Source organism: Chrysemys picta, chromosome 4 (genome assembly GCF_011386835.1).
Source record: "Chrysemys picta bellii isolate R12L10 chromosome 4, ASM1138683v2, whole genome shotgun sequence".
Lineage (NCBI taxonomy): Eukaryota > Metazoa > Chordata > Testudines > Emydidae > Chrysemys > Chrysemys picta.
In genome coordinates this window covers 4,223,978-4,236,869 of record NC_088794.1, presented here as the reverse complement: position 1 = coordinate 4,236,869, position 12,892 = coordinate 4,223,978, and the positions used below count along the sequence as shown (strand labels likewise).

Here is a 12,892-nt window from a genome sequence, read left to right as displayed (position 1 = left end):
CTCTGGATGATCGCTTTATCCCTCCCCCCATCGCGTGGCTGGTATCAGGGAAGATCCCTGCAGGAACCGAACTAACACCCCCCACCCCGCCATGAATTCTCTGGGATGATCGCTTTACCCCCTCCCCCATCGCGTGGCTGGTAACAGGGAAGATCCCTGCTAGCCAAATGCGAAAAGCTCAGGGCCAATTCCCCCGCCCCTGCGCTTGGCTAACTGCAGGGAAGGATTTCTTTTCAGCCACAGGCAAACAGCCCAGTAGGAACGGCCACCTCTGTCCCCTTAATTAAATTCCCGTATTTTAACCAGGTTACCATGAGCGATATCACTCTCCTGAGGATTACACAGCAAGATAAAGAACGGATGTTGCTTGAATGCCAGCAAACACCGGGACCATACGCTGCCAGGCTTTGTCATGCAATGATACCAGATTACTTGCTACTAGCATGGCGTGGTCAAGTGTCCTACCATGGAGGACAGAATAAGGCTGCACTGCCCAGAAACCTTGTAGCAAGGCTTTTGGAGTACCTCCAGGAAAGCTTCATGGAGATGTCCCTGGAGGATTTCCGCTCCATCCCCAGACACGTTAACAGACTTTTCCAGTAGCTGTACTGGCCTCAGGGCAAAGTAATCTTTAAAAAACGCTTGTTTTTAAAACAAGTTTTATATTTTAAAAGGTAAACTCACCTGAGGTCCTTTCCATGGGGTCATGGTCTTGGATACTGGCTTGGGAGGGTTGGGAGGGTACTTCAGTCCGGCTGAGAAAAAGATCCTGGCTGTTGGGGAGAACGGAGTGCTGGGTGCTCTCTGCAAGCTCGTCCTCCTCCTCCTCCTCTTCCTCCTCCTCTTCCCCGTCCGCAGAATCCTCAGGTGTGGCTGATGAGATTACCCCCGCCTCGGAATTCACGGTCAGAGGTGGGGTAGTGGTGGCGGCCCCCCCCCAGAACTGCATGTAGCGCGGCGTAGAAGTGGCATGTCCGCGGCTCTGACCCGGAGCGACCGTTTGCCTCCTTTGTTTTTTGATAGGCTTGTCTGAGCTCCTTGACTTTCACGCAGCACTGATCTGAGTCCCTATTGTGGCCTCTCTCCATCATGCCCTTGGAGATTTTTTCAAAAGTTTTGGCATTTCGTCTTTTCGAACGAAGTTCTGCTAGCACTGAATCCTCTCCCCACATAGCGATCAGATCCAGTACCTCCCGTACGGTCCATGCTGGTGCTCTTTTTCGATTATCAGCCTGCATGGTTACCTGTGCTGATGAGCTATCTGTGGTCACCTGTGCTCTCCACGCTGGGCAAACAGGAAATGAAATTCAAATATTCGCGGGGCTTTTCCTATCTACCTGGCCAGTGCATCTGAGTTCAGATTGCTGTCCAGAGCGGTCACAATGGGGCACTGTGGGATAGCTCCCGGAGGCCAATACCATCGAATTGCGGCCACACTAACCCTAATTCGAAATGACAAAATCGATTTTGGCGCTACTCCGCTCGTCGGGGTGGAGTACAGAAATCGATTTTAAGAGCCCTTTATTTCAAAATAAATGGCTTTGTTGTGTGGATGGGTGCAGGGTTAATTCGATTTAACGCTGCTAAATCCGAATTAAAGTCACAGTGTAGACCAGGCCTCAGTGTAGGAGTGTAGAGAGGCTTTATGATTATCCCCTCCCAGAGCTGGGGAGAGAACCCAGGAGTCCTGGCTCCCAGCCCCACCACACTGACCCACCAGACCCTGAGCTGGCGGTAGAACCAGGAGGGGGCTGAAGCTGGTGACCTTGAAGTCCCAGCTAGAACTGGGCAAACATGTTTATCAAAAAATACAGATTCACGTTGACAGAAGAAATTTAGCGAATTTGTGTCAACTTCAGAAAATTGTTTCTCGCTCCCCCAAAATGGTCAAAAAATTTTAAACGTTTTGATATTCCAATTCCAATCAAAATCTCCCATTTTATTTTTAAAAACCCTCACAGCATTTTATTTGACCAAACATGATATTTTCATGTGCTTTCACTTTGCCAAAAAATTGAATTTTTTTCATATTAAGCCAAACTAAAATCTCCCCGTACCCTGAGTTTTTGGCATCACTCCAAGTCATTCAGTTTGAGGAGGATTTGGGGTGGGGAAGGACCAGGGGCTACAGTGGATCACAAATTGAATGAGTGAAGACTGTGATGCAGTTGCAAAAAAGCCTTTAGGAAAAATGTGGACACACAAAGTGCAGAGGAGAGCAACAAAAATGAGAAAAGATTTAGAAAACCTGTGAGGAAAGGTTAAAAAACTGGGCATGTTTAGTCTTGAGAAAAGAAGGGGGACTCGAGAACAGTCTTTAAATATGTTCAGGGCTGGTATAAAGAGGACGGGGATCAACTGTTCAGGTCGGACGAGAAGTAACGGGGTTAATCGGCAGGACGGGAGATTTAGGTTAGACGAGAGCAGGAAAAGCTTTGCTCAGCACAGAAAAGGCCCCTTCCCTGCATTTCTACCTGGCTGTCACCTTGTAGGGCCTTGTCTTCTCCCCGCACGCCCAGCAAGGGCCAATGAGGATTTCTGAACCGGCCCCTCGCACAGCTCTGCCCTGATCTCTCTTACAGAGACAGGATCCCAGTCTAATGCAAGGGGCTCAGAGCTCGCTTCAGAGGTTCCGTCACCGCTGGGGTGACCAGCGCTCCCAAGAGCCACCTGTGGGGCTCAAACGTTACCTTACTGGTGGGTGTCCCTAGCAGATAACGCTGGAACAGAATTTCACTGGACCCAAAGTGGGCCAGGTGCTGGGACCAGCTGCCCGCCAGCAGACACCCCCATTGTTCCTCCATCAGCTGCAGCCATGGCAGGGTTTAGCCATAAATCACTATGGCAGATATTAAGCTTTTCACCCAGGGAACCTCGGCACGTGTCCTGATCCCTGCTTTTTGCCTAGCTTCCAAGAGGGCAGCCGCGGCTGAGCGAGCCGGGCCTAGTCTCCTTCCTCTGGTCCTGGCGGCACCTCCTGGCTTGGATATGCATGATTCAGAAGGAGAATGGAACGGGGAGAATGGAAGGGATCAAATCTGGGGGGGTGAAACTGAGGCCGGATTGGTGGACAAAATCGGGAGCAGGAGCTATTTTGGCCACTGCCCCCTTTGGAGAGAACTTTGGGGTGGTGATGAAGAGGCCGGGTGGACAGATGGGAGCAAGTTTCACCATCAGGGCAGCCACCTCTACTGTCTTCTGGACTCCACCAGGTAGGGTTCCCGATTCTGGTTGGCCGCATTCCTGGAGGTTTCATCACATGACAGAATCTTTAATGAAAGATTCATCTTTAATTCCTGGACATACCCTGCCCCCCATTCCCCCCCCGGCACTCACATTAGAGACAAACACCTCCGTCTCACCGCTTTCCAGCATCTGCTCCTGTTCTTTGTCCAACACCGCACTGTTCTTGGCTGCTGAGAGAGTAAGGGACTGGATCAGCTCCCTTCTCTCCCCTTTAAACCCAACTGAACCTCCCAGAGCCAGGGATAGAACCCAGGATTCATCAGTCCCAGCCCCCCCTGCTCCAACCAACTCCACTCCCCTTCTGGAGCTGGGAATAAAACCCAAGAGTCCTAGCTCATAGCCCTCCCTGCTCTATCTCACCAGCCCCCACTCCCCTCCTGCATCCGAGGCTAGAACCCAGGAGTTCTAATTCTTAACCTCTGAGCGGCAACGTGCAGTGACTTTTCCAGTTGCTTTGGTGATTGAATGAAACCTGGCCTGACTTGTATTTTGTAAAAACAAATGATAAATGAAGCACTATTAAAAATGTCCCGTGTTGCAAAAGGTTTGATTCTTGTGTGATCGGCGCATGTGGCTCCCTATGTGCAAAGATTGTTCCCCAGGTGCTCTGCCCCAGAGGTGGCTGCATCTCAGCACTGGGCAAGCCCTCCTGGTGTGACATCACCTTGTGGCTGTTCCCCAGTTGCCTCTCCCCAGAGGTGGCTGCATCTCAGTGCTGGGTGAGTACTTCAGGGTCATTCATCACTGAAGTAACTTGAATGTGTCTCCTGTTAGGCCTGCTGTAGTATGCTCCCCAACCTGGGCCTATACTGATTATGTACTATGTATGTACCTTGTGAACCTTGTAACTGATATTTGTAATCTCTCATAACTCAAGCCTGACCCCAGATGTCCTTAACTTGTGTACATTTGATTTTAAACATTAGCTTTAATAAAAAATTTAATATGCACCAATAGGTGGCGATGCTTCTCCGTGCATCTACAGTCCCTGAGGAGCTGCTCCTTTAACATCAGTTCCTTCAGTATGTGTAGTAGTCTGACTCAGTGTAGGCATCTAGGGAGGCTTTATGATTATCCCCTCCCAAAACGAAATTTCCCCCCCTGAGATTTTGTACAGCCAGCCAACCACATGAAAATCAGGTTTTCACATCATTCCAAACATTCAGTTTGAGGAGGATTGAGTGTCGGGACAGACCTGGAGGCTACAGTGAATTGCAAATTGAATATGTGTCAAGAGTATGATTTGGGTGAGAAAAAAGTGAATTTTCTGGTGTGCACAAACAGGAGTGTCGTACGTAAGATGTGGGAGGTAATTGTCCTGGTCTACTCAGAACTGGTGAGGCCTTCAATGTAGAACGATGCCCAGTTCTGGGAGCCGCACTTTAGGTAAGATGTGAACACACTAGAGAGAGTCCAGAGGAGAGCAAAAAAAATGAGAAAGGTTTAGAAAACCTGACCTGTGAGGAAAGATTAAGTATAATCTGGCCATGTTTAGTCTTGAGAAAAGAAGGTGGGACTTGGGAACAGTCTTTAAATGTGGTCACGGCTGGGATAAAGAGGACGGGGATCAATTGTTCTCATTGGCCACAGAAAGCAGGGCAAGAAGCAACAGGTTTAATCTGCAGCCAGGGAGATTTAGGTTAGATAGCACGAAAAACTGGGATCAGCACAGAAAACTCCCCTTCCCTGCATTCCTACCTGGTTGTCGCCTGGTAAGGCCCTGTCTTCTCCCCGTATGCCCAGCAGGGTCCAATAAGGATTGACAAACCTGTACCTTGTGCAGAACTGCCCTGATATCTCTCTCACGGAGAGAGAAACCCAGTCTGAACACACACACACACACAGAGCGTGTCTATCAGGACTGGGTTAATCAGAACTCCCAAGTTGACCCCTTATATGTCCCTCGACTCAGTAGGTTGGGCTGAGCAGCACTTTCAAGCGATCACCCTCATATGCCCTTAGACTTAGCGGACTGGGTTGATCAGCACTTCCAAGCTACCACCCTCATATGCTTTATGCAAAAGGTCTCTTGTAAGGTATCATTACAAAGTTTATAATCTACTGAGTGTGATCATCCTATTTGTATAAATGTACCACTCTTGTATCTGAAACTAGAAATATAAAATATAACTCTATTGTAATTATGCAAAGTGTGGGCCATTAATGATGGTTTGGAATCTTGATGGCTCCCATCAACCAGGACAATTATCTGTGGATGGCTCTGTTTCCAGGCAGGCCTTCCTGTGAGTCAGGCCAGGGAAGAATGAAGGCTTGTGGTCTCACAGGACATGCGACCATGTCACCTGGCACTGGAATCCATCTTAAACCTGGTGCTTTTCCATTTAGAAGGAGGGGTGGGGACCCAGAGAGACAAAAGATTCCTGTCTTGTGCCAAAGCCGTATAAGGGGGTGGAACAGAACAAAGGGGCTGCAGTCATGAGAAATCCCCTAGCTACCACCTAACTGGAACAAGGACTGTACCAGGGGAAAGGATTGGGCCCAGACTAGAAAGGAGACTAGTCTGTGAAAGAAGCTTATTGGAACATCTCTGAGGGTGAGATTTTATTTGTAATCAGTTTCTTAATGTATTAGGCTTAGACTTGCGTGGTTTTGTTTTAGTTTGCTTGGTAAATCACTTTGTTCTGTCTATTATTACTTGGAACCACTTAAATACTACTTTTTATATTTAATAAAATCACTTTTCCTTATTAATTAACACAGAGTAAGTAATTAATTCCTGGGGGAGCAAACAGCTATGCATATCTCTCTATCAGTGTTATAGGGGGCGGACAATTTATGAGTTGACCTTGTATAAACTTTATACAGAGTAAAATGGATTTATTTGGGGTTTGGATCCCATTGGGGGCTCGGTGTCTGGGTGCTAGAGACAGGAGAATTTCTTAAGCTGTTTTCAGTTAAGCATGCAGCTTTGGGGGCCGTGGTTCAGACTTGGGTCTGTGTTTGCAGCAGGCTAGCGTGTCTGGCTCAACAAGACAGGCTACTGAAGTCCCAAGCTGGCAGGGAAAACAGGCTCAGAGGTAGTCTCAGCACATCAGGTGGCAGTCCCAAGGGAGTTTCTTTGACCCAACCCATCACACAGGGGTCTTTAGCTTAGGTACGAGGAGAGTTGCTGCAGAGCGAATGGGGAAGCCAAAAACACTTAAGAGAGACTGGGGGTGGGGTTCCCACCTCTTTATGAAGCTTGAATCGATTGGGTTTCCCAGGTGGTGGTGGTAGATGAGGGTCTGGAGTGCTGGAGACAGGCAGAGCCCCCAGAGCCATCAGTCATGAGAAGATAACGTCCCAATGTAATTGATGCAGATTTTGGATCCAGGCATCAGAACACTTAGTTGAGTGTGTATAGGGGGTTTTGTAGAAAAAGAAAAATGGTTCAAGGGAGAACACTAGAATTCTTGGTGGGTAAACTGATGATTTAAGGGAGTATATCAAAGCTGTTTTATTCAGGCTAGACAATAAGAACTGATCATTCCTGGCTATGGGCGGTGTTCCTTCGAGGGAGCTCATAATGCAATTAGGCAGCTTCAGTATATTGGATACCAATAGATGATTTATTACTAGAATTGGTCAGATAACTACTGAGCTGGGTGTGGGCAGGCGTGGGTTCTTTAACATCTGGAGCAGAGATTTCCCATCATGCAGTCCTTCCATGCTTTTCTGGTCCCAGAGTTCAGCACAGTTCTTGCCTTGGAATTTCTGTTCTCCATTCTCTATGCTAATGGAGGTGCCTCCCTGTCCCATCTTTGATGTAAATGAGACTAGGGGAGTTGCCTTAATCCTCTCACCCTTGTCTGGAGGGGCTTGGGTAAGTCTTTCTTCTGAGCAGTTTTGATTCAAGCAGAGGTTTGGGCGGGGCGCGGGGGGGAAGGTCCTTCATGAGTCAGACAGGCTGGATATTGCACCCTGGTTTCCCAAGAACACAGAGTTGGTAGGTTACATGTGACAAACGCCCCCTCCCAACTCCTGCTATATATCCACAGAGCACACTGCCGGGATCAAACATTATCTTAATGGTGGAAGTCCCTGGCAGATAATAAAATTGGAGGCCTAATTGGTGGACAAAATCAGGAGGAGAGGGACTAGCTTGGCCACCTCCCCCTTTTGGAGAGACCTCTGGGGTGGTGATGAAGAGGCCGGGTGGACATATGGGAGCAAGTTTCACCATAATGGCACCCACCTGTACCATCTCCTGGACTCCACCAGGCAGGGTTGCCGATTCTGGTTTCATCACAAGACATAATTTTTAATGAAAGATTAATCTTTCATTCCTGGAGGTTCTAGGAGGATCCTGGAGGGTTCACGATCCAACTGCCATGACATCACTGGGGCTTCATTGTCCTGGGCCTTGGAGCTGAGCTGGAATCAGGCCGGACAGAGGGACCCGGGTGACGTTGCCACCTCCGCTGGCTCTGGCTAAATCTCACACCCAGCCCGGGAGGTGAGACATGAACTTCCAGCTCCCTCCCCCTCCCTCATGCTCATCTTTTCCTTCCCCCTCTTCTTTCTTCTCTCACCTCTTTCTCTCGCTCTTTTCGCCTCTCGGAGAAGAGTCCGGCTCAGCTGGCCCATTCTGCATCTTTTGCAAAGATTATGTCATGTGATGAGCCCTCCAGGAATACGTCCAATCAAAATTGGCTACCAAAATGGCCCACTGCTGGGACGAGTTTGCCAGGCCTTGAAGTGGCTGGTCAGGGCGGGGTCTGGGGCCTTGTTTCTCCGGCTATGAGGCTACAAGACTGAGTCAGCAGCTCAATTTTACTCTCTCTGCTGGTCTTTTCCATCCCCTTCCATGTGTGTTCATCTTGTTGGGTCTTCTGGGAGACGGGATCGGCCTTTTCCAGCAGCAGCAACGTCCCCAGCAGGTCCACCCACAGCTCCTTTCCCCCCAGAGGATAGTTTGTTCTAGCTAGAAGAAAAGCAGTCTGTCAGCCAGGGGGTCCCTTATCAAAATACAAGGTAAAATCCCCCCCAACCTGGGGCTGGATCAGAGAAGTGGCCCCTTGATGGGAAAGGCCCCGAATCCCATAATCCACTTGCCTGAGCCAGCCAGCAGGGGGCCAGGGTGGAAGCTGACTGCCTGGGGGACACCTGGGCAGGGGCTGGCTGTGGTGGGGGAGACGGGGGTCTGTTGCCCCCTACAGGGGAAAGGCCCCATGTCCCATTCTCACCCACCTGAGCCTGCCAAGCCCCTGCCCTGGGGATGGCGTGAAGCTGGCACCCCTAGAGGGGAAAGGCCCCATGTCCCTTTCCAACCAGCCCCTCAGCTCTGGGGCCGGACAGGAAAGGCATATGTCCAATGGGTACAGTAAATGTCTCCATGGCCTTGTTTCCATTGCAAAGGCTCCCAGTGTCCTTCCTTCTTCTGTGTCTGTCACACAAGCCACACAGGTTTTACCCACTAGGGTTCTGTCCTGGACTATGGGAGGGGAGTGGGGTCAGTGGTTAGAGCAGGGGGAGTTGTGAGCCAGGACGCCTGGGTTCTATCCCAGCTCTGGGAGGGAAGTGGGGGCTGGTGGGTTGGGAAGGAGGGGCAAGGAGGCAGGACTCCTGGGTTCTATCACCTGCTCCCTGACTGTGACCTAGGCCCGCCCTCTCTGTGCCTCAATTTCCCCACCTATAAAAGAATCCAGATGGTAATTGTTTCACTTTGCATAGGGCTCAGCATGACCGCTCTGATGTCCCTCTGCCCCAAGAGCTGTGTTGGCCTCTGTGGTCTCGATTCTCGTACTCTCCACTGGGAGGGGTGGGAGCTGCGGAGGGCTGTCTGCTGGGGGTGCGTCTGCCCACATCCTGGTGTAGCCTGTGCTTACCTGCAGCCCGTGACTCATGTGGCCACAAAGAGTTGGGCCCCAGAAGCCCACACCATCCTGCCTGTGTCTGCGGCCCAGTCCTGGCCCCACGCATGGCTGGGGGCTTTGATGTGGACTGCGAGGCCCCTTTTGAAATGGCAAGGAAATGGCCACAACCTGACAGGTCCCCTCCCCTCCACCCCAGAGGCAGCTGCATCTCACCGATCCCTGGATGGGGAATGGCGTGTGGCTGTTGGGTTAAGACAGGAGTCGGCACCTCTAGAGAGGAAAGGGCCCATTCCCCATCCCCCTGACTCAGTCAGTGCCCCGCCCTGGGGCCAGATTAACCCCTGCCAGCATCTCAAAAGGACCCAGTCATCTTTTCCCCCGTGTTCCTCTGGCATTTAAAATGTCAATGCCCTGACCCAAGGGGACAAGACGTGAGAAGGGGGAAACACAGAGCCCCTGGCATGGGGGAGGGGGCACACAGAGCCCCTGGCATAGGGGGAGGGGGAATGGAGGCACACAGAGCCCCTGGCATGGGCTGGAGCCTTCTTGGCCTGGCTGGAGAACCTCACAGCCAGCCCCGGCCTGGGCTCATACTCCCTGGTGCCCACCCACCCCTGAGGGATCTGACTTTCTCATACCCACGGCCATCACTTCCAGAGCGTGTCTGGCCGAGCAGTTCTCACCGACCTGGCCTGGTACACAGAGATGTGAATGGTCCACCTTTAGGATGCCACCCTAGAAGCAAACACGCTTTCCCTCTGCCGTCCGGCCGTGCGTCGGGGCCCGGGTTAGGAGGGGAAGGCTGTCGACCTTTTCCCCACTTTGTGCTGTGTGTGATTTCTGGTAAATGCAAAGTAAAGGCTGGGAGCCAGCGTCCCTGAAAGACTTTTACTTCCAGTTTCCTATTGGCTCTTCTTCTCCATCGTACAAAGTAAACTCACCTATCAACGTCCCGGGCAGGGGGGAGGGCGCTAGCCCACCCACAACTCCAGCACCAGCTCAGGGGGAGAAAACACTGACAAAGCCCAAGGTTCAACTAAATTCAGGGGAAAACAAATGATCAAACAGGAGCAGGAGATTACAGGGCCATGCCTCTCAGGGCCGTCCCTAGGGGGGTACAAGGCCTGGGACAACCCCCCCCCCCACTCTCCCCACCCCAGGCCCTGCCCTTGCCCCTTCCCGTCCCTACTCCACCCCTTCCCCTAAACCCTCACCCCTGCTTTGCCCCCACCCTGCTTCTTCCCGCTCCTGCTCTGCCCCACTCCACCCCTTCCCCCAAGTCCCCCCCTCCGAGTGATGCTGATGAGGAGGCAGCCATACCCCTGCTGCCAGTGCCATGCCACCACCCCCACACTAACCCTCTGGGCCGCCCTGGGCCCCACGTGCCCCCCAAAGCACGGGGCCTGGGGCAGTTGCTCCAAATCATCCTATGGACAGGACGGCTCTGACTGGTGCCGATGTCTAGTTCTGCGGCAGCCCCTGAGAGGGTAGGTCTCTTCATGGAGCTCTTGCTGCACAATCCCCAACTAGGGGTAGGGGTAGCGGGGTCTCCCTCAGGGCGCCGGAGGCTGGTCCTGGCAGGAAGCACCAGGATCAGAGACCTCCTGCCCTATGAGCGGGGGACAGGACGGGACTGGGTGGATCCCCTGGTGCTTGGTCATTTCATGGGGCTCTCCACCCCTCATACATCTTGGCGGGTGCTCCCAGAGGTGAGGACAGCCTTACCGCCCACCTCTGTGGCTTTCCTTGAGTAGGATCTGTGAGAGGGCGCTCCCCGCCAGCCCCCACCCCTGCCAGAGGGACCTTATTATCGGGCCCCTGCCCTGTGAACCCCTCCCGCCCCCGACCCACTCCCTCTCACAACTTGAGAATCCTACATAGTCTGCAGCCAGTTCATTTCTGAATCACACGAAGGAAGCATCTGTATACACTCGTGCTCCACACGTTTCATTTGCTCACCCTCATGTCCCACCCCAATACGTAGAGGCGGCACCTTGTGCCATCTATAGAGGGTGAGGAGCCCCGGTGACCCAGCCTTAATTCCACCTGGTTCTGCGGCCCGCCGGGAATATCAGCTGATGGCTCCATGAAGGTACTTGGACATTTCACACCTATCCCAGGCACTTGCCCTTTTCTGGCATGAGGGAGACGCTGGCGCATGTTTACCTCGAGTGCACCAGGTTACAGATCCCTCAGATGGAGAAAAAAGAGCTGCCGTTCATACTGGAGCCCTTGGGGGAGGCAGAGGAAGTCGTGCACCAACAAAGGGCCTGGAGATGGAAGACTTGGACTTGTGTGCAGCGGCAGACCAGGCCCTGTCCTTCCTCCTCTGAGGGAGACTGAGAACCCTGCAGAGACCCAGGGCAGTCCTGGCCAGAGAAACTCCAGTGCTACCTTCTGGAGCTGGGCCAGGAAATCCAGGGCCAGGCTCAGGGTGTTGAGCCGGTGCCAGAGCATGGGCAGGACTAGCTGGTTGAACACCAGTGCTTTCCTGCACAGGAAGAGGCCCCGGAACAGTCCAGTTCACCTCCACAGCCGCTCAACCACCCTACCCTCCAAATCCTGCCTGTTCTCAGACGGAGAGGGATGGGTGGAGGGAAGGTGAATGCTCAGAGAGAGTAGCAGACCCGTGTTCTACTGGATGACCTGAAGCGTGGGTGGGAGGGAGCTCATCTGCCACCTGTCCCTGACCACCAGGTCAGAACTCTTGACTCAGTTGACCTGGGAGGAGGAGTCTGCTGATTAGATAGCCTGGCAGGCCTCCAACCGCACCAGAGTGCCTGGGTCCTGCACCACGAGAAGCACGTTGGCGGCATATGCTGACAGGACCACCCACAGCTCCAGCTCATCATCCAGAGCAGACGGAGGAAGGGCTCAATGGCCAGAGAGTGCAGCTGGCCTGACAGCTGCCCGGTTCAGTCAGGGACCAGTTGAGCCTGACCACACACTCCACGGAGGCGCACAGCACCTGCAGGAAACCCACAAACAGTGGCTCAAACTTGAACGCCCGCAGAGTGCCCAGGAGATACCCATAGTCCACCCTGTCGAACGCCTTCTCCTGCTCATGGACAGAAGGGCGAACAACAGACCGTCCCTACACATGAAGTCAAGGAGGTCCCCGAGCCTAGCAGTGTGGACCCAGTCACCAGGGCCATCCTTAGGGGAGGTACAGGGCCCACAACAACCCCCCTCCACTCCAGGCCTCACCCCTACTCCATCCTTCTTCCAAGCCCCCACCCTGCCTCTTCCCACACCTGCTCCACCCCCACTCTGCCTCTTCCCATCCCTGCTCCACCCCACCTGTGCCCAATCCACCCCTCCCCCCAAACCTCCACCCTGCCTCTTTCTGGCTTCCACCCCCTCCCCTGAGTGACACCTGGAGCCAACAGAGTAGGGTGGGCTGGGGCCAGATCGCTTGCTGCCGCTAGCACCAGGGCCCCTGCTAGCCCCCCCCAGGTCACCCTGGACCCCACATCTGTAGTAGAAAAATCCTATTCAGTTTAGGTATGAGTTAGTTAGAATGAAGGATAATAAATAATGTAGTATGTATTAAATGTATTGAGGTATTCTGTAATTATAATTTGATGTACCCTGCCAGCCACCTTTTCTGAAACAGGAAGGAACGGCCTAGTGTGCCCTTGGTAAAGATGCATCAGCCACAATCTTGTGTCTGAAGCTGATTTCAAGGCTGGAATAGACCCTTATGGTCACCACTTTGTTATAGGTTTGAAGTTAGCTTTGTGAAAGAAGCAGAAGAGTGTGATGATTGGTTTCTTTAAATTGTAACTTGATGTTCCTGCTTAAATGTTCATGCTGTTTCTGTGTAAATC

The 12,892-nt window shown here is 52.4% G+C and overlaps 1 long non-coding RNA gene across 1 annotated transcript; it reads right to left on the bottom strand.

Moving 5' to 3' along the window:
- Window positions 1-6,053: 6,053 nt before the first annotated feature.
- LOC122172595 (uncharacterized) lies at window positions 6,054-10,224 on the bottom strand. Its single transcript, XR_006173035.2, has 2 exons — window positions 9,750-10,224; window positions 6,054-8,170 (listed from the first exon to the last, which is right to left on the bottom strand). It is a non-coding gene; the product is annotated as an uncharacterized LOC122172595 (long non-coding RNA).
- Between the last annotated feature and the right edge of the window lie 2,668 nt (window positions 10,225-12,892).